The 22,798-nt window shown below is 35.2% G+C and overlaps 1 protein-coding gene and 2 long non-coding RNA genes across 6 annotated transcripts in view; 1 reads left to right on the forward strand and 2 right to left on the reverse strand.

The window, feature by feature from the left end:
* The window catches only part of LOC149481299 (Ig-like and fibronectin type-III domain-containing protein 2), a 173,751-nt gene that overhangs the window by 73,132 nt on the left and 77,821 nt on the right, over nt 1–22,798 (reverse strand). The window lies entirely within an intron of this gene.
* Nucleotides 1–22,798, forward strand: part of LOC149481301 (uncharacterized) — a 74,021-nt gene that overhangs the window by 4,019 nt on the left and 47,204 nt on the right. The gene's annotated exons all lie outside the window — the stretch shown is intronic.
* Nucleotides 4,729–5,336, reverse strand: LOC149481302 (uncharacterized). The gene is made up of 2 exons (XR_016316974.1): nt 5,230–5,336; nt 4,729–4,964 (listed from the first exon to the last, which is right to left on the reverse strand). It is a non-coding gene; the product is annotated as an uncharacterized LOC149481302 (long non-coding RNA).

Consider the following 22,798-nt stretch of genomic DNA (forward strand, 5'->3'; position numbering starts at 1 on the left):
CATGGGTTGAATCCCGGACGCGGCGTACTGGTGTATTATCGTTTCGGCGAGGGCGCGCTGCGATATTCTCGCAACCAGGGCATTTCCAATACTTTTTAAGTTCCGAACCCTTTTCACGATAATACACAGAAGAAATATTCACGCATTGATAATGATATGTACCCTTACAAGCCACGCATATAATAAGTTCATGGCGGTCAATTAGTTGTGGACATGCTAAACACTGCATTATAAATTGTATTTAGTAATTAGCATGGACTCATTAAAACAAAATAGCAAAGTTCTGTTTAGTTTCACAGACCGTAAGCATTCAAACAGTGAGACGGCGTCGAAAAGGTCTTAAGCGCCATGCATATCGCGGCGCTTACGCGTTTTTTCGTGAAGCTGCTTTGTCGATGATCGAACGGTAGATTTATATTCAAGTAGGAATATTTTTTCACGGATTGTACCTTTATTGTTTATTGGGGATCACTTATGGTGCACTTTTAACGTCAATAAGCACTACACACATTAACTCACAAATTTTTAAGAAAAAATAACACTTTTAACTATTTTTAACGACATAAAATACTTGAGTAATCACAATAACTTGTTAACTGTACGGTACGGCAAATAATTATAATGTGTTTGTTTTTAACAGTAAAAGTTAAATTTCTGTAAAATTGTAAAATTGTTGCATTCTGAAGGCATTAATTTAGGAGGAGTGTTGTAATAAATTTGCGCCTTCAATAATCTGTGGTCACTTTTCATGTAATGGCAACATTTTGTTTTGTACTTCCTCTTCTCTGCGGACATTGCTCGTGTAACACGTATATTTTTCATCTTAATAAAGTTTTTCTTGTAAAACGTGCACCTGGGTTTTTATTGACTATACCAACAAGATAACAACATATGGTTTGTGGGAATAGAAACAGTCATGCTAGAATTCATGGGACTGCTATTTCAGTAGGTAGATACTAGGCACTCGGGGACTGCCGCGGTAAAGCTATTGCATGCTATGGGGAGCGTGAGGTTCTTTTCGTCACGGAATTTCTGGATTCGGTCCCCGCGCTCAAGGCCCGCGATAGAAGCTATGTAATAGCTTAAAAATACTGTTTGTCTTTTCTTTTATTTTAGTAGCATTGCCAAACTCATTCCTTAAATTAGAATTAGAATAGTATGTACCTACATGAATAAACTCTCTCTGGATGAATGTTATTTTTGGTTTGTTTTTTATTAATTTAATAAATAAATTATTTATGAAATATTGAAAGTTATTATTTAGCTCTTCAGTTGTTTTCAATTGAAACGCAATCAACATCAATTGACGTTCGATTGACATTGATTGATTCGTTAATTGCATCTGTATGGGAAATGAATTTTACTATCCGGATATTTTATGAATTCATATATGAATTATTTAATTTTAAAGCACTTTAGAATATGCAAAAAAATTATACCTAAAATTTCTTTGTAGAGGGAATTACTCTGCTCTACTGTTATTTAAAATATTCCATAGGTATTTTTGTATATATTAAGGCGAAAAATGCGGTTTTCCATTATTGTGAGGAAGGAGTATCTACCTACAGATATTGTTGTAGATAATCCATTTCATCTATAGGTATTCTTATATTTTTCTATACTTCCGTCTTTTTATGAAAATTCATCAAAATCCATTCAGCAGTTTAAACGTGAAAATATCACAAACAGCTACTGTTCTTATAACATTATGAACTATGGCTAATTGAGTCCTGTTAAATGTAACAAACTAAAGACTATAGTTACATATCTCTGTATCATACATTTGTCCTCACAATAATACACATTTATAATGTTACTAGTGGTCCGCCCCGGCTTCGCCCGTGGTACCTACATGTTTAAACTATCCTATCTCTCAAGTTGGATCGAACTGCACATGGTGTGCGAATTTTATTATAATCAGTTAAGTGGTTTAGGAGTCCATTGAGGACAAACATTGTGACACGAGATTTATATATAATGTTATTATACTTACAGGATTAGTTGAGGAATCATTAAAACTTATAGTCTAAGAAAAACACATTACAAACTATACATCTTCAAGACCTGCCGTTTCCATTAGGATTTATTTCAACTAAAATAACATTGAAGCGTTCATTTTGACATAATCGGGGCATACAAGCAATTAGCGGCTTGAGTATTAACTGCGACAGGGCGAAGCCTCTGTCATGTCACTTGGAGCTTATGGTTCACAGCAAGACAGATTTGTGACAGAAATATTAGTAGTTATAATTAGAAGTAGGGTCTTCCGTGTTCATTTGGATATCTATTTATAATAGTAGGTATCTATACCAATAATATAGATCTGAAGAGTTTGTTTGTTTGAACGCGCTAATCTCAGAAACTACTGGTCCGATTTGAAAAAATTCTTTCGGTGTTAGATAGCCCATTTATCGAGGAAGGCTAGGTATATATCATCACGCTAAGACCAACAGGAGCGGAGAAATACGAGCGAAAATGCATAGCACAGCTATTTAGGAAAAAAGTTGTTTCATAACTTCGCTGGATGAAAATAAACGTGAATATTTGATCTCTTGATCGATAGGTAGTAGGTACCTACATAGTAATACATATGGCTTTTATATGTGGTATCTTAAAATGATTTTCTCGTTTACCTTACCCTTATGTCTATGATGATGAATAAATTAGTTATAACTGATCAATGTTACATTTTAAGAAGTCAACATTTCTTTGTATGCTTTTTGTATAGCTTCGCAAATTCGACAATTCTAAATTTTAATTGTGAGTGTGAAGACTTACATAAAACAGATGGTCAAATTAATTCTTCTAATTAAAACTCCCTTTGATATCATTTTACATTGCAGTAGACTGTAGAGTCATAAGGATTAAATGTACAATTTTGGGAATTTATTGAAGTGAAACTTCTTTATCGGGGTTGGACAAAAATTTAGTGTAACATATTTGCGTTACGCCGTACGCGTGACATTTTTGCGTTACGCCGTACGCGTGACATTTTTGCGTTACGCCATACTCGTGACATTTTTAAGGTCATAAAGAAGTTTCACTTCTTACGTGTGTACTCTAGTACACGCATACATTTTTATTTATTTATTTCTCTCGTTAAATGGATTATTATCCAACACAACAATGTTTAATCGGAACCAGTAGTTACTAAGACAATTTCGCTTATTATATTCGAGTACTTAACGGATTAGAATTATTTATTTATAATCAGAACACATGTCACAAATGTGTTAGTAACAGCGCATAATTATATTAATTATTTTATTTTGTTAGTTAACCCTTTACAACCGGGAGCAAAAATTTTGTCAAAACCAGTTAAAATCTTATTCTGTCCTTTCCTTATGGTCCTTATAATGTAAGAAAAATATTTGAAAAAATCCTGTTCATGCTGGTCTCCAGCAATCAGACCCTCACGATCGTGAGTCTCAGGAATAATTTGTAAGTCGCATGATCGTGTTTGTTCTGATCGATATATTTACATTTATTTATAGATTAAAAAAAGAAAATTTCATATTTTAATATATTTATTTCAATAAAAAAACTCAAATTCAACATTCTTTTATAATTTTTAATCAGTCTTCAAGACACAATAACGATAAAATCAAAATTAATGGTAAATATTAACTTCCAAGAGATCAAAGTATGTAATTGTAAATTGTAATGTCAAGTACAATAGGATTTATAACAATAATCAGCCTTAGTAGATACTAATAAAGATAAAGACTACATATTTTTAACATGATAGGACATAAAACAATTTTTGTCACGAGACAAACATAAATACCCATCACATTTGGTACATTTAATTTTAGAGCGACTTCCACAACCTTCCATTCGACAGCATCTGGGTGCTTTAATGTCATCAAAGACAGGATAGTGTTCATATCCGTCATACCTCTGCTTCTGATGGAACATTAGCTGGTCTGAATATTTTATAATGTCGAGGAGGAACTGATGGTAAATAATCCTCATTTTCTTCTCTACGAAAACGATCTGGTATGCAGGATAAGCTATCAGCAACATTCAAACGAAAATCAAGCAGAGCCAGTGATTCTTTTCTAGGTAACTTAATGGCTAAACAATCGTTTCGGTAAAGCCTCCAAGAGTTGACCAGCGCAAGATCCAAGAAGTGTATGAGAACTTTCAACGTTGTACCTTCCATAGCGGATTACCTGTATCTTTTGCAGCCGGAGTATCAGAATCAATAACATGGAGTGCATTACGAAGGACAAGGAACCTGTCTCGTGACATAAGACGAGATACCAGCTCTAACTTAGTACCAGCTCTCCAATACCTCGGCAGTCGAGGAAAGGAAATGCAGCCCATGATGATATGTGCTGCAAATAATTAAGCGATCTCTGCACTTGTACATATTTTGAGTTCACGGCCTGTAGTGCGTAGGAAATATACGTTTGTGCAACGCGATACTCAGTGTCAAAATAGTCGTTAAAATAATCAAGCCGCAAATAAAGCCGGCAAGGCGTCCAGCCTTGCCGGCTTTATTTGCAGAGCAGGATAGTCGTGCGCTTTCTCTGCGAATGTAGTTTGCTTCCATACTCTCTTTCTCGTTGGCCTGGGTGCTGATGCTGAAACTCTTCCTCGAACAGCTTCCAGAACAACTTCTGATAAGCTGGACCTATCATGTGTAGCAGAAGTTGAATTGTCTTGGCGTGATCTTCTAGATGCCCGAACAGTGTTTCTTGGTGTCGGCGGGATTTGTATCTCAATCAACGGAGAAAGTTATGGCACTACTGGAGTAGATGACGTCGAAGGAGCCATAAAGGAACTCTCAGGGACAACTTCATCGACCCGCTCCCCTTCAAAGTGATTTTCATCATTAGTTTGCCTAAATAAGACATCTTGATCGAATAATTCCAGGTCGTCTTCGTCAAAATCTTCTAGCTCTGAATTATTTCCATCATTTAATAGGTCTGCTATCATGTCATCAGTAAGCTTAAGCCCTAAAATAAAAAATAAAACCATATTTAGGAAGCATAATACTCAAAACCAACTTAAAAATGCACCACAACAAAACAAATTAATTGTACGTACTACGACCGGTATCACACGACCGTGAGTGTTTAAATTTCGAAGAAGATTCTAATAAAACTATCGATGTAAAGTACAAAAAACACTTGATATACTTTAAAGCAACTCATAAACACACGATACACATAGAAAGTTGTTTAAATATCTGTTTAAATTACGTAAATATTAGGTACTTACGCGAGCGGGAATCGTTGTCGAAGAACGCAGCCATCCTTCCTGCGGCCTCTGGGCTTCTGACAAGTTATGACTTGTGTCTACACTAATAAACCAGTTTTTCGCGCGTTCTCAGATAGACTCACTAACGATCGGCATAGGTTACGTTCGCAAAAATTGATTTGATTTTGGTCCAGATTTTTTTAAAGTCAAGACTCACGATCTTATCAGACCGGTTGTAAAGGGTTAAGACCAACAGTTAAGACATACACAAAAAATATCCGACAATCATTGTCCAAATATAAAGTTAACTCATATTCAAGTAAGAGCAGTTAAACTTATCCCTACATAATACATATTATAAATGCGAAAGTAACTCTGTCTGTCTGTCTGTTACGCTTTCCCGCTTAAACCTCTCAACCGATTTTGATGAAATTTGGCACAGACAATCTTTAGACCCTGAGAAAGAACATAGGCTACTTTTTATCAAAACACCACGCGGGCGAAGCCGCGGGCGGAAGCTAGTTAGCAATAATAACAAACATTCCCTACTGTAGACAATATAAATTATACATAGTTTAACAGTTTCTCAAGTAAATAAGGCATGTGCAGTCAAGATGTTCTGAAGAGGGTTGGCCCTTGGCCGTGACACGGAAAGCAAAGCCATGTTTGCGAATGCTTACGCAACTTTCTCGTGTATACCTGAATGTGTACGTGGGTAAATAAGAGTTGCAATTTATGAATTGTTTTATTATTGGAATAATAGGGGAGGAAATGTTGTAGACTGGAATTTGTGACTGTGCTCTATAATATGTAAACTTATCAATCTTTTAAATAAAATAAACAAGCAATTACGTGAACTAAAACTAGAAACCTTCGTCTGATGCATTTTCTTAAAAATATTGTTTCAAGTCCTTCTTTGCAATTTAATGCAAGCGAAATTTCTCCCTCATTCAACACACATAACTTTTCCACAATAATCAATCAGCCTAGATTCAAACTGCACCAAGTGGTCTGAATTGAAAGAATTTTCCGCTTCACAATCTACGAGATAGTTCTGTTCCAAATACAAGAGATTTATAAAGTATATTTGATAAATTTAGTCGAAGGCTCTGTGTCAGAAAAGTCTACACAAAATAGTGCAAAGTTAGGAAGTTATTATGACACGTTTCGTCTCCATGGCAACGGTTTTAATACGAAAACTCCGCACTTGAAACTGGAGGTTCGCAATAATTCAGATCTAGTTAAACGTGATATCGTCAAACGTAATAAAGTGCAATTTTGAACACTTTTAACGCAAAGCGAATTCTGATGAGTTTCCAACGTGAAATGGAATTTTCAAATTCCAAGCAGAGGTTAGCCGTTGTTTGCTATTTGTCGCCGACAATAAACCGTACTGAATATAAAGGTGACGCGCGTTTCTGCATTCTAATAACTTTGTTTTATCACGCCTACCGAAAAATGGTTATGTTTTCTGTTCAAAATATAACAGCAAATAATACTACAAATACGTTGAAATATTCTTAAAACCACGATGAGTTATAACAAGTATATATACCTTTTTAGATAAATTTTACTACTAAAACAGACCAAAATATAACCGACTGATTTAATAATTAATTTTGTAAAGTCTGAACGTCAGGGTTTAATGTTTTCCTCTTGTTTAATTTACAGAAATGTACATTGAATTTCACTTGATTTTAAGCTCGGTTTAATAATTGAGTACTATGAACCGTCTGATTTTAATTGATAGGCTTAAAATTTAGTAAATACATACCTACAGTAGAGCTGCTTTTATGGTAAATTATTTTATAATCTTCTTATATATAAAAATGAATCGCAAAATGTGTTGGTAAGCGCATAACTCGAGAACGGCTGAACCGATTTCTATAATTCTTTTTTATTATATTCCTTGAAGTACGAGGATGGTTTTTATGTAGAGAAAACGTAAATATTATGTACCACGGGCGAAGCCGGGGCGGACCGCTAGTTTCCGTCCGTTTAAACCTATTCTTAGATATAGGTATTAAAATATAAATCACTAGATTTCCGCCCGCGGCTTCGCCCGCGTTTTCAAAGGAAAACCCGCATAGTTCCCGTTCCCGTGGGATTTCCGGGATAAAACCTATCCTATGTGTTAATCCAAGTTACCCTCTATATGTGTGCTAAATTTCATTGTAATCGGTTCAGTAGTTTTACGGATTTACATATGGGATACTTTTTATCTTAGTTCAATCCGAGCTAGTAGTTACAAACAAAGGAAACATATTACCTAATGTATTAGTATGCATAAAATAAGAACATTGTACATTCATTAAAAGCTATTAAACATAAGTGTTCAAAACATATTTCATATGAACAAAGTTGTGCAAAAGTACGCGCACTTAATAAAACGGTACGACGCTCTAAATTAACTGAAAAGTGCCAAACTAAGGGCGTTTGTCCACTACAAGGAATTTTACGGTCCGGCATTCCGATTTTTTACTGTCCGGTATGGCACGCCATTAGGGCGTTTGTCCACTACAAGGAATTTTACGGTCCGGCATTCCGATTTTTTACGGTCCGGTATGGCACGCCATTAATCTATATACTAGCTTGTGCACTATACGTAATTTTATTGTCCGACATTTTACTTTTCCCTATTCCGGATGGTTTTTTGTGTCTACGAGTCGCTGTAAGTATAATTGTTTTCGAATGCCCACTTGCTTGGATTTTACTGTTTTTACTGCATATGCCAATTAAAAGCAAGCTCTTGTTTTACTTTCTTTTAATTGGCAATGAGATTTGAGAAGTCGGTATTGTTATTTTATATACATTGACCAAGCATTGACCTATAATTATTATCTAAGTAAGTGTTGGTAAGTTAAAGTTCAAGTGGGAATAGCTTAATTAGCTCCTCGTCACCGATTAAAATAAATAAGTGAAACACGCATTTTAAATCTCTTACGGAACTTTACTTTTTATTATAACGAAGTAATATAATATTTCACCTTCTATATTTTTTACTCGTTTCTTGTAAAATACAAAAACAATCATTTATGATAGCATTATACCGCCAAACTTCCTTGAACTGTACCGCACTGATCCGAGTAAAGACGGTCAGGTGCACAAGCAATTCATCGGTTTTTTCATGCCACACCGGACCGTAAAAAATCGGAATGCCGGACAGTAAAATTCCTTGTAGTGCACAAGCGCCCTTAATCTATATACTAGCTTGTGCACTATACGTAATTTTACTGTCCGACATTTTACTTTTCCCTATTCCGGATGGTTTTTTGTGTCTACGAGTCGCTGTAGGTATAATTGTTTTCGAATGCCCACTTGCTCGGATTTTACTGTTTTTACTGCATATGCCAATTGAAAGCAAGCTCTTGTTTTACTTTCTTTTAGTTGGCAATGAGATTTGAGAAGTCGGTATTGTTATTTTATATACATTGACCAAGCATTGACCTATAATTATTATCTAAGTAAGTGTTGGTAAGTTAAAGTTCAAGTGGGAATAGCTTTAGCTCCTCGTCACCGATTAAAATAAATAAGTGAAACACATAAGTGAACATTTTCTGGCCGGTATAGCTAGCATCCCCTGTACTGTCGTCTGCATAGCAATGTATGTTGCTAACTTGCAACATATCATTGATATGCAGAAGGAACAGAGTAGGAGATAGCACGCAGCCTTGAGGGACACCAGCATTTATCGGCAGAGGATCGGAGCATGATCCGTCGATAACGACCTTGATGCTCCTCTCCGCGAGAAAGCTGGCAATCCATTCGCACAATCCTCCAGGTAGCCCGTAAGATGGTAGTTTTGAAAGAAGCGCTTTGTGCCAAACCCGATCGAAGGCTTTCGCGACATCCAAACTAACAGCCAACGCCTCTCCCTTACTCTCAACTGCTTCCGCCCATTTGTGTGTTAAATAGGATAGTAAGTCGCCAGCTGATCGGCCGCGTCTAAAGCCGTATTGGCGATCATTTAACAGCTGATTTTCTTCTAGATAACACAGAAGCTGGCAGTTAATAATGTTTTCCATTATTTTTGAGAGTAAGGAGGTTATGGCGATAGGTCTGTAGTTTGTTGGATCAGTGCGATCGCCTTTTTTAGGGATCGGGTGGACCATGGCAGTCTTCCAACAATTCGGAACCACGCGTTTTGTATATGAGAGTCGAAATAAGCGCGTTAATATTGGTGTCAACTCCGGAGCGCACGTTTTCAAGACAGTAGGGGAAATGCCATCTAGCCCGCTCGACTTTGAGGTGTCCAAGGAGAACAGTGCTTTACGAACGGCACGTTGTGTGAAACGAATCTCAGGCATTGTCGTATTACACCGTGGGATTGAAGGTGGTGAGGTTCCTCTATCGTCCAAGGTCGAGTTTGCTGCAAAGATAGAGCCCAAGAGGTCAGCTTTGTCTTTTGCAAGATGGGCCAGACTGTGATCCCCCCTGCGCATGGTTGGAAAGGACGATTGACTGAAATTATTTTGGATCGCCTTAGCCAGCGACCAAAATGCACGGGTACCAGATGGAAGTCTAGCAAGTCTCTGTCCAAGCCTCTTAATATAATCTGCCTTCGCCAAGGCAATTTCTTTTTTGTAAGCCCGGGAGGCCGAATTATACTTTTTTTTATACGATTTAAGGTTAGGATCAGATAACGCCTGCGCCTGAGCCCAAACTCGAAAGTGTTCCTGCTTTCGGCGGGACGCCCTAGAACAGGCACGATCGAACCAAGGCTTAGTTTTGCCACCAACGGGCACTACTGAGGATGGAATAAAGAGTTCCATACCCTGCAGGACCACGTCGGCAACAGAACTGGCACAGTCGTTAGGATCGTCCGTTGAAAAGCAAATTCGGCTCCATGGGTAGGACGCATAGAAAGTTCGCAGTCCATCCCAATCGGCTGATTTGAAATGCCAAACTCGGCGGCAGGCTGCCTGTCCTTGCCGTTGAACGAGATCGACGGGCACTACACTACGGATCAGGCAGTGATCAGACGATCCAATTGGAGCGTCAACCGATACTTGGTAGTTTTCTGGGTGTGTAGTCAACAGCAAGTCCAGTAGAGAGGGACTGTGGTCGTCTATATCTGGTATTCGTGTAGGTGAAGAGACTAACTGCGTAAGACTATAGGATAAGGCAAAGTTATAGACCGTTCTCCCCGCATGATCGGTAACCCGCGAACCGAGCCAGTCAGAGTGGTGAGCATTGAAGTCACCTAGTACTATAAGCTCACTGGAGGGGTACTGCTGCAGAATTCTATCGGACATATTCTGCACGTGTTCGAAGAGCTTGTCAGTGCCGGTATTTCCGCAGTGAGATCTATAAAGGCAGGCATAAATACGGCCTGAAGTCAATATGCAGCCAGATAATAGATAGATCGTCAGCTTCATGGATGGTGAGACGACGGCAGCAGATATCACTCCTAACATACACGCAAACACCGGCACGTGGCACGAACGAGTGTTCGAGAGAACGTATTACGAAGCCAACATTTCTTTGTCTGTTTTTTGTATAGCTTCGCAAATTCGACCATTCAAAATTTTAACTGTGAGTGTGAAGACTTACATAAAACAGATGGTCAAATTAATTCTTCTAATTAAAACTCCCTTTGATATCATTTTACATTGCAGTAGAGTCATAAGGATTAAATTAACATTTTTGGGAATATAATAATCTCGTTAAATGGATTCTTATCCAACACAGCAATGATTAATCGGAACCAGTAGTTACTAAGACAATTTCGCTTATTATATAATATCACAGTATAATATATTCGTGTACTTAACGGATTATAATTATTTATTTATAATCAGAACACATGTCACAAATGTGTTAGTAACAGCGCATATTTATATTATTTTATTTATTTTGTTAGTTAAGACCAACGGTTAAGACATACACAAAAAAAAGACAGCAATCATTGTCCAAATATAAAGTTAACTCATATTCAAGTAAGAGCAGTTAAAGTAATCCCTACATAATACATATTATAAATGCGAAAGTAACTCTGTCTGTCTGTCTGTCTGTTACGCTTTCCCGCTTAAACCTCTCAACCGATTTTGATGAAATTTGGCACAGACAATCTTTAGACCCTGAGAAAGAACATAGGCTACTTTTTATCAAAACACGACGCGGGCGAAGCCGCGGGCGGAAGCTAGTTAACAATAATAACAAACATTCCCTACTGTAGACAGTATAAATTATACACAGTTTAACAGTTTCTCAAGTAAATAAGGCATGTGCAGTCAAGATGTTCTGAAGAGGGTTGGCCCTTGGCCGTGACACGGAAAGCAAAGCCATGTTTGCGAATGCTTACGCAACTTTCTCGTGTATACCTGACTGTGTACGTGGGTAAATAAGAGTAGCAATGTATGAATTGTTTTATTATTGGAATAATAGTGGAGGAAATGTTGTAGACTGGAATTTTATTTTTGGAATGACTGTGCTCTATAATATGTAAACTTATCAATCTTTTAAATAAAATAAACAGGCAGTTACGTGAACTAAAACTAGAAACCTTCGTCTGATGCATTTTCTTAAAAATATTGTTTCAAGTCCTTATATTCAGGGAAACTTCACAGTTCATGAAATGGGGTGATTAATGAAATTTCAGTTTATAAGTATTTCCTTTTTTTCGAAAATTATTGCACAGTGTCTCGTAATTGGCGCCCTTTCTATTATAAATCTATAGTCCTACTAGCGGCCCGCCCCGGCTTCGCCCGTGGTACATATGAAAAATAGATGTTGGCCGATTCTCAGACTTACCCGATATGCACAGAAAATTTCATGAGAATCGGTCCACCCGTTTCGGAGGAGTATGCAGACTAACATTGTGACACGAGAATTTTATATATAAGAAGATAATCCTTCCTATGTCTATAGTTATGTTGCCTAGTCACATAACTATAGACATAGGAAGTCGGTAACAAGTAACAAGTCGGTAACACGAATCCCAACAAATGCAAGCGAAATTTCTCCCTCATTCAACACACATAACTTTTCCACAATAATCAATCAGCCTAGTTTCAAACTGCACCAAGTGGTCTGAATTGAAAGAATTTTCCGCTTCACAATTCCAAAACTTAGTAAAATGTAAGACATATTGTGGAATAGCATTTATAAGAAAAACATTATGCAATCTACGAGATAGTTCTGTTAAAAATACAAGAGATTTATAAAGTACTAGGTTTCCGCCGGGAGAGGGATTTCCGGGATTGCATCATTTTTCCGGGATAAAAAGTAGCAAGTAGGCGTGATTGAGTAACAGACAGACAGACAGAGTTACTTTCGCATTTATAATATTAAGTATGGATATTTGATAAATTTTGTAGAAGGCTTTGTGTCAGACAAATTCACACAAAAAAGTGTTCATAGTAGGAAGTTATTGCGACACGTTTCGTCTCCATGGCAACGGTTTTAATACGAAAACTCCGCACTTGAAACTGGAGGTTCGCAATAATTCAGATCTAGTTAAACGTGATATCGTCAAACGTAATAAAGTGCAATTTTGAACACTTTTAACGCAAAGCGAATTCTGATGAGTTTCCAACGTGAAATGGAATTTTCAAATTCCAAGCAGAGGTTAGCCGTTGTTTGCTATTTGTCGCCGACAATAAACCGTACTGAATATAAAGGTGACGCGCGTTTCTGCATTCTAATAACTGTGTTTTATCACGCCTACAGAAAAATGGTTATTTTCAGGATAATGTTAAGGTGTAGCTATATATTTTCTTTATAGTCTTATAACTTTGACTGCTTACAAAGTAATCTACCTACTTGTTGAACTAATTCAGATTAAAAGTATCGATAATACCATAGAGGTATAGAACATGCAAAAAGTCGATGATGATGATGCGGTAACGACTTTTATTTATCCTTTGCATACCTGACTTTTAAAGGCTTATTAGACCACCCAATTTTTAGGGACCCTAACCCTAACTAAGAGTGGTGTAATAAGACTTAGGGAGTTAGTGTCCCGATTTAGGGCGATCGGGTCTGCCCGATCTGCCTAGCTCCCTAAGCGCCCTACAGATTGGGTAATGTAATAACGTTTAGGGCGGTTAGGGAGCTCAGTTGCCGCGCGACTAGTGCGTGGAGTGGCTGCTTTTGTATGTAAGGTGTCACCAAACTTCCCTACTACAGGTTTATATAACTTAAAAGGGAAGTTCCAAATGTTTGTGATCACACCGCCATGTTAACAAATAAATAAATTGTTTAAATCAATTGTTTATTTAATTGTTTTAAAACTCAACAAGTGCTCAAATTGCACCTACTCTAATTAATTCATTAAAACACGCTCCCGGTTCAAGCACGCTTAGTATTTGCATATTTGAAAGCTTTTCACGTAACCGCAAATACTCTTTCACCCAGATCTTTCTCTTCTTTTTTTAATATTTGTTATTGGGTCAACGGTTGCCACTGCTACAGCAATTTTTTGAAGTTTCGATACTGACGGCGGCATAATGTAAAATGCAACAATACGTTTATCTCTCTAGACATTCGCGTATAAACTGAGTTAGGGCCCAATTCACAGAGAAGTGTAATAAGCGCCACACTAACTAGGGAACACGCCCACCCTAGATGCAGGGCCCTTCATATCGGGTAGTGTAATAAGCCTTTTAAACCTTTTCTTAAAGATATTTTTTAAAAGACTGCTTATAAAATAAACTCTTGTAGAAAATACGCATATATTGATATATTCTTAAAACCACGATGAGTTATAACTAGTATATACCTTTTTAGATAAATTTTAGTACTAAAGTAAGCTAGACCGAAATATAACCGACTGATTTAATAATTAATTTTGTAAAGTCTGAACTTCAGGGTTTAATGTTTTCCTCTTGTTTAATTTACAGAAATGTACATTGAATTTCACTTGATTTTAAGCTCGGTTTAATAATTGAGTACTATGAACCGTCTGATGTTAATTGATAGGTTTAAAATTTAGCTAAATAATGCGGGAGCTGCTTTTATGATAAATTATTTTATAATTCACAATATAAAAATATATATTACAGCATAAAGATATCGTACTTTTTAACCTATTTGTATTAATCTATACTAATATATAAAGAGGAAAGGTTTGTAATTATGTATGTATGGTTTACACACAAACTACTGCAGCGATTTTGATGAAATTTGGCACAGATAATTTTAGACCCTGAGAAAGAACATAGGCTACCTTTTATTGCGAAATATGTACCACGGGCAAATCGGGGGCGGACCGCTAATATTAAATATAAATCACGATAACCTGTTTTAAATACGGGATACTTTTTATCTCAGTTCAATCCTAGCTATTAGTTACAAATAAAGAAAACATATTACATGCATAAAATACGAACATTGTACATTCATTAAAAACTATTAAACATATGTGTTTAAAACATATTTCATATGAACAAAGTTGTGCAAAAGTACGCGCACTTAATAAAACGGTACGACGCTCTAAATTAACTGAAAAGTGTAAGAGTAAATTTCGAGCGGAATTACTTAGTTTTCATTTTAACAGCCATATTAAGTCTGTGACAAAGCATGTCGTTGAGGAACTTTTGAAAACAATTGAGTTGTAACATATATTCGCAGAGATACACAAACGTTGTTGGCTTCCCGCCAAAATCTGGATTTTATTGTTTTACACTCGTTTCGCGAGTTACACACATCGTTACACAAATTTTCTTTCATAAATTTGAGAATGTCTTGCGGGAAGTGCTTTGGAATTTAATATAGTTTCTTTTCTGCTCGTGGCAATGTAACTTTAGGTTTACGCTGTGATTTACACTTAGGTATCTGACGTTACGAGTCAGTTCGTATAGATGATAAAAAGTTTAGAGATTTTTAAAATAATTTCAAAGAAGATTGTACTTAAAACATGCAAAATGCAAAAATCGGACCATTTCAATAATGATAATCATAGCCGTATAGCCATAAGTACATTACACACCTACACTGCATTATTAAGTAGGTTCTTAATCTATACTAATATTATAAAGAGGAAAGGTTTGTAATTATGTTATTATGTATGTATGTATGTATGGTTTTCACGCATAAACTACTGGACCGATTTCAAAAATTCTTTCACCATTAGAAAGCTGCATCTTCACTGAGCAACATAGGCTAGGTTTATCCAGGAAATCCCACGGGAACGGGATCTATGCGGGTTTTGAATATAAAAAGAACAAAGACTTAGCTTTAAAATAGTTCCACTACAAACTTGAATTAAACACAAGCCGGAATCTGGTTTGTATTTTAAAATGCAGTTTTAAAGGTTATTAAAAATAGTAACAACTATTCTATTCCTTTTAACCAGCCCCAAAATATGTAAATTAAATGCATTTTAAATTCTATTATTCCGTGTCAATTGTAGAAAAGTGTCTATAAATATTTAACTATTCCCACGCCACGACAATAAAAAAGTATGAATAGCAAATGCGCGGGAAGCACTATTCGAAATTTGAATTTCAAACGGCACAACAGGAATCGACGCTGATGGAAAAAAGATGGCCGCCATTGAAACGAAAAACAAAAGAGATGAATTCTTATCCCGAATAGCCGGCTATAAAAGGATTCTCACAATGGCTAGGGGTAAAATGGACGCCTGTAATCAGGGCTATGGCGGAAACAATAAGAGATTTCGTATTGAAGTCGAATAGCTAAACTTATGTGCAGTTTAAAGTTAACATTGGGGTCAGCCCGTGCAGTTGATAAATTGTGGCTACACAGTATAAGGATATGTAAGGCTTTAACAAACTATTATTTAATGTCAGAAATGTAATGTCTAAAGTAGTGTACATACCTACAGATTTAACCAAGCGCGGATCCAGGGGGGGGGGGTCACGGGGTCATGACCCCCCCCTGGGCTAGGTCCACGACCTAAGTGGACCACTAATTTTATATTAACTTTTTTTAAATTAACAAATTAATACTGTTCAATATGATGTTTTTATTGAATTTTGAGACATAAAAGTAATATAGAACAATGAAATCAATTACAAACGGTAACGGAAGAGAATATAACAAAAATTATAGAAAAAGTTTATTAGGGTCGACCTGTGGTCGTAATTTAAGGACAAATATGTTTTTCGATTTAAAAAAAAAACTATAACTGCGGAATAAAGTGTAATGGTAAAGTTGTATGTAATTAATCTTTTTTCTACAACTTTTGCTGTTACACTTTTCACACAAAACCTCAAATATCGAAATATCCCAGTTCGTGGATAAGACATAAAATAGCAAATTTTTTTTAAATGAACAATAGAAATACAGTCAAATTACAACAAAAAATCGGCCAAGTGCGCGTCGGACTCGCGCACCGAGGACTCCGAGCAAACATATTTTTTCATTATGTTGTATCTTACAATTTTGTTTAAAGGATTTTTTTCTTTATCTGTGCTTGTAAGTGCTTAAGTCGTTGCTTTTAACCAAAATTCAAGACTGTGTTCACGGGAAGTACCTTGTAGGTTTTGATTGATGATTCCCTTGCAACTAAGTACCTAGTTGCGAATTACAGAATATGCGGCTCTAATTGCTTTTTCTTCAGATTGCGTTGACGTAGAATTTGAATTAAATAACAGATTTAAGTTATTATAGACCTGAGTTCTGATGTGAATATCAATTAAGTACATGTAGATGTTCATGAGTAAAGGGATTGTAAGTTTAAATTATTTAAAAAATATATTTTTATTGATTTTAATTAAATAATTAGGGTTTTCGCAGTTATTACTACATTGTGCTATAACACGATACTTTTTACTCTATTTCAAGACTGTGTTTACGGGACAGGGTGCTCCCTGCAGGTATTGATTCCCTTGCTAATGTCGAAATCCTACGGTCTACGGTCCTTTGATGCTGTGAAAAATTCAAACGTTTTAGCCAACGCAATCAAAAGATGCAACTGTAATTGCTGAAATTTTTCGACACTCCCTAAGAAATCAAAACCTACAGGGTAGTTCCCGAGTACACAGAGTCATGAAATTTAGTACAATCAAACGTCTTATAACGCAGACTAGCTTACCGCCCGCGGCTTCGCCCGCTTTCTCTAAAACCTTATAAATTATATACTATTCCTCTTGAATCACTCTATCTTTAAAAAAACTGCAACGAAATTCGTTGCGTAGTTTTAAAGATTTAATCATACATAGGGACATAGGCACAGATACAACGACTTTGTTTACTAATTGCGAAAAGCATGAATTTTTCCTTAGATTATAATATAAAAAAATATTTAAAAAAAAATTTAACTTACAACCCTCTTACTCATGAACGCTGACATGTATTAACTTGATATTCATACCAAAAACTCAAGTCTATAATACCTTTACGCTATAATAAAATCAAACTTCTATGTCAACGAATCAGAAGATACAGCCGTAGATGCCGAAAAATTTCGCAAATTTCGACATTCGCAAGGGAATCAAAACTCAAAACCTACAGGGTACTTTCCGTAAACTCAGAATCTTTAAATTCGGTACAAAGCAACATCTTATAATACAGATACAGGAATAATTGCAAAAAATATATATTTTTCAAGTTTGTCTGCCTATCAAGACCCTTTTTCTCAGGAACGCGTGGAGGTATCAATCTGAAATTCATACCGAATACTCAAATCTACGGTTCCTTATATCTGTGAAAAAATCAAACTTATAAGCCAACGCAATCAAAAGATACAGCCGTTTATGCCGTAAATTATCGCAAATTTCGACATTATCGCAAGGGAATCAAAATCTATAGGTATTGTACTACTTCCTGTGAACACAGAGTTCTGAAATTTGGTTAAAAGCAATGTCAGCAAAGATGGAGGAAAAATTGCTAAAACATACATTTCATGCTTATCAACATTCGCAAGTGTTGCCAGGAATCAAAACCTACAGGGTACTTTCCGTGAACACAGAATCTTGATATTTAATCTTTATTTAATAGAAACTTACGTCTTATAGCACAGATAAAGGAAAAATTGCAAAAAGCATAAATTTAATATTAAAACATATAAAAATGTTTGTACGGAACTCTTGGTTCGCCAATCCGACTCGCACTTGACCAATTTTTTTTAAATCTACGTATCAATTAAATTACCAAAATATAGCTTTTGAAAATTGACCACGTCTATGTGACCCCCCCCTGGCACTAAAGCTGGATCCGCCCTTGGATTTAACATTAAGTTCACGTTTAGCATTTTTTTGACTGATTAATATTTTATAGCCGAAAAATTTACGCAGGCGATTAAAAAAAGTTATACTATTAGAATGAATCCCCTTGCCAATTGTATCAATCCTTGATAATTGACCCAAAAAGTAAACGTCATAAATCACAATCTTTACCCGTATCGTTCAAAGAAATAGCAAGAGTCTTAACAAATATTTACTTTGAACAAACAAGGCTACGGACCTTCAATATTTGAGGCTATTCGACCTCAATCGGGCTCCCTTCGCGACATCGGTTTATTCGGGTAATCTTTAAATTGTGCGGTTTATAAAGGGTCGAAATGCTTTAATTTTTATTTGTAGAAGAAACTCGAAATACAAATATCAGAAGCAAGGACTTAAAAGTTTTATTATATTTAGGAATGGCGGTATTAAGGAAGGAAAAACTTTACTATATTAACGAATTATCCTAAAAACTGATCTCGTTGAAAATCACACTGAATTATGTTACATTATTGCTGTAGAAAATTAAAACATATAAATTTAAAAGCTCCGTTGTTTTTGAGTACGATAATCAATACTTTCTGTCGCTGGTTCTTCAGAAAGAAATTTCTCTGAATGCTAATTTCTTTATTATAGATACAATAATATTTTATAATATAATACGGAATACGTCGACTTACACTCTGTATATCATATTATTAAACAACATTAACAACTTCAGTAGAGCATCAAATACGCAATAGTTAATTGCGATGTATCGGTTACCAATTGCAATGCAGCTGGCCTTGATGGCTCAGAATACAAAGTGAGTACTACCAAGCTCGCCCTTTAAGGCGTTAATAGGGGCTAGCGACCTTGACGACGATTTACAAGGCGGGATCGGGGGACCGGCGCGAATCTACCGTAGTAAAAGTACGTATAAAAATTATTTAAAATGATATTTGGGTATGGAATCAAAATTTAAAACAACCATGCCCTGTGTTTCAATTTCATAAACACACTGTAAAAATACTACAATAATTGACGTTATATTGACTTAGCGTTTTGGTTTAAAGTCCAAAAATCTACCTCAGTTCATGATTTTTTTCCAAAAAACCTGATTGTAAAATATACAAATTAAAACAACCATGCCCTTTATCATATTCGAAACTTTAATATTCATTTTTTTTAGATATGTACATTAAGAATCTAAGAAGAAAAACGGTTATAACTAGAGTTAATTTTCGGTATTAAAAGGTCATTCTACCCGATTCACGCCTTAAGGCATAGCCTTGCTTCTAATGGCGGACAAAGGTAGCTAAATATTTTTATAACGATTGATTTGTTGTGTACGTGAACTGTAAGAGATGATGTGCATAATCTTTACTGATATTATTAATGCGAGAGTGTGTTTGTTCGGCATTCTTTCACTAGGCATCGCATTGTTGTATTGCCACATCAAGAAAACATGAATAAAATCCATACTAATATTATAAATGCGAAAGTAACTCTGTCTGTCTGTCTGTTACTCAATCACGCCTTAACTGCTGAACCAATTTGCATGAAATTTTTGTATAGAGATATTTTGATACCCGAGAAAGGACATAGGATAGGTTTTATCCCGGAAATCCTACGGGAACGGGTTTTTCTTTGAAAAAGCGGGCGAAGCCGCGGGCGGAAAGCTAGTCATAAATAAAACAATAAAGTGCATTGCATAACTTGTTAAGTTTGAGTCTTTTTAATTTAAGCAACTATAATTAACTCAAATAAAACCGGCCAAGTGCGAGTCGGGCTCGCGCACAAAGGGTTCCGTAGCAGCAAATATAATAAATTACAGTTAAATCAACCTATCTCAAAAACTATAAGAGATACTTTGATCAAACCAAAAATCGTTGAAAGAGTTAATTAGCATGCATCACCTCTATTTTTTTTAGAATTTTATACCCCGTAGTTATAAAAATAGAGGGGGGGGGACATACTTTTTACGACTTTGAGAGCTGATATCTCAAAAACCGTTCACTTTAAGAAAAATGTTTTTTAGAAAACTTTATATCATTTTAAAAGACCTTTCCATTGATACCCCACACGGGTATGTACATCGAAAAAAAAAATTTCATCCCTCAGTTACATGTATGGGGGGCCCCACCCCCAATTCTTTTTTTTACTATTTAGTGTCATATTTTTGTAGCGGTTCATACAACACATATTCCCATCAAATTTCATCACTGTAGTACTTATAGTTTCCGAGTAAATCGGCTGTGACAGACGGACAGACGGACAGACGGACAGACGGACATGACGAAACTATAAGGGTTCCGTTTTTGCCATTTTGGCTACGGAACCCTAAAAACTCAATAGAGAAACAAAAACCGATAAAACTATTTCGATAAATTTGAATTTTTCATCGACCTTATACTTTAAGGACATTGAACCCTCTTCTTGTATCTCTTTAGTATTTTAATTAAAACAATAATTATGTAGAAAATAATTCGAATTAAATCACAAGAATCGACCAAGTTTACGATCCATAAAGATGTCGACAAACAGCACAATTAAATTCATACTGAGGATCACCAATTAATTTTGACGGTTGTAAATTTAATATATCTTAATATATGTTTCGTTTAAAAGTTAATGTACAAATAAAAACGGGACATTGTTTTCTTATTGGTAATCTATATGTTTATGAGATTCTTGTTAAATTATTTGTATTGTAGCGACAATTATATTTTTAAAGTAAAATGTATTCAGAAATGCTAAGATAATTTTAAACTTCATTTGTAAATAATGAAAAACGTCATTTGTAAAATATTAGAGAATCGTACAGCTGAGAAGTTCTCTTATTTTTATCCCCTTGACAGAATTACCTAATTAATTATCATTTATAATTACTTAAATAACTTATTTTTATGTCTTTCTTCTTTATCCTAATAAATAATATTTAAACCCAAGTCAAACAGGGGTGAATGGTTATTTTCTCACAAACTTATAAAATAAAGCAGACAGCTCAATTTCTTATTCACGCGACTTTTTCAACATATTCTTATATTTACCTTCGGAGATAAAACTTCTAGAGAAAACAAAACAAGGAATAAAAATTTAATGAGCCTAGCTGTTTTATGTGCCAAACCATTGTTTTAAATATACAGTACTAGCTTACCGCCCGCGGCTTTGCCCGCTTTGTCTAAAACCTAATTAATTATATACTAAAACCTTCCTCTTGAATCACTCTATCTATTAAAAAAAACCGCATCAAAATCCGTTGCGTAGTTTTAAAGATTTAAGCATACATAGATAGGGACAGAAAAAGCGACTTTGTTGTATACTATGTAGTGATGTATACTTTTAATAACTTTGAAAAATATCTTTCTTTCTTTATAATAAATGCTTCTTCAGTTACAGGTTTTGTTCCTCATATAAATTAGATATAATAAATGTTTGAAAGGAAAGAAAATTGCCCTTGTGAAACATGAAAAATACCCCATACCACACTAACGGACAGAGACTATTATTTTACTAGCTGTTGCCCGCGACTTCGTTCACCTGTATCTATTCTTCTTTTCATAAAATAGTATTAAGTGTTCTGTAGTTAGAGTAAATATAATCAAAGAATTAAGTCACATTTCCAACAGATGTAGATTTTTACCATATCAGCTTCCAAACCCGCTATAATGGGTTTAAAACTGGATAATTGCCAAAGTGACCCCTGGGTTCATTGAACGGACATATTTGTTATAAACAAACATATGACCTTTAGAAATAGTGACAAACTAGTTTTAGCGTAAGAGCCTGCGGCTTTTTTGTTATTTCTAACAAATAGAAGCTCTCCATTTTTATATACAGGCTGATTTCTAAGGTGTAATAGTTTTAAAGGGGTGACAGTATAATTCAGTTGAAGTACCTAATACAGTAAACATGAACTAGCTGAAACTTGTTAGTTTCAGAAATATTTGATTTTTTTTTTTGATAATTTGCTAAATTTAAATTAATTTTATGTAGGTTTTACAATTTCATTTAATCTCGACTTAAAATAAAATATGTCAAATATTTAAAACATATCCTTACGCATAGTAAATAATTAAAAAATAACCCCTTTTTTATCTAGCTCTTGGACTATTAAAGTCAAAGACCTAAACAGGTAATAAAATTGTATTTTGCATTGCAAAATTAGAAGCATCAGCATAAATTATGCCAATAAAATCGATTCTCAATCCGATATCTTTCCAGATATTGTTATTATTTTTTTACAATTCGCATCTGTTCTATGCATTGGAGGATTATTATTGAACAACAAAGATATTAATGTATATTTACGTGGGAAATTTTTAAATACCTAACCTAGGTTCTTCCCCGAATTAAAACTATCATCCGAATATTTTTGTTTATATAACCGCGATTTTTTAAAAGGTATATATTCTAATGCCAAGGAAAACAAATAAGCAAATAAAGGTACCTACGAAGTTTTAATAAATTATTTCGAT

This window comes from Colias philodice, chromosome 17, assembly GCF_061535455.1.
Source record: "Colias philodice isolate Cphi_HAF_F1 chromosome 17, ilColPhil1 Martin Lab GWU primary, whole genome shotgun sequence".
NCBI classification, from domain to species: domain Eukaryota; kingdom Metazoa; phylum Arthropoda; class Insecta; order Lepidoptera; family Pieridae; genus Colias; species Colias philodice.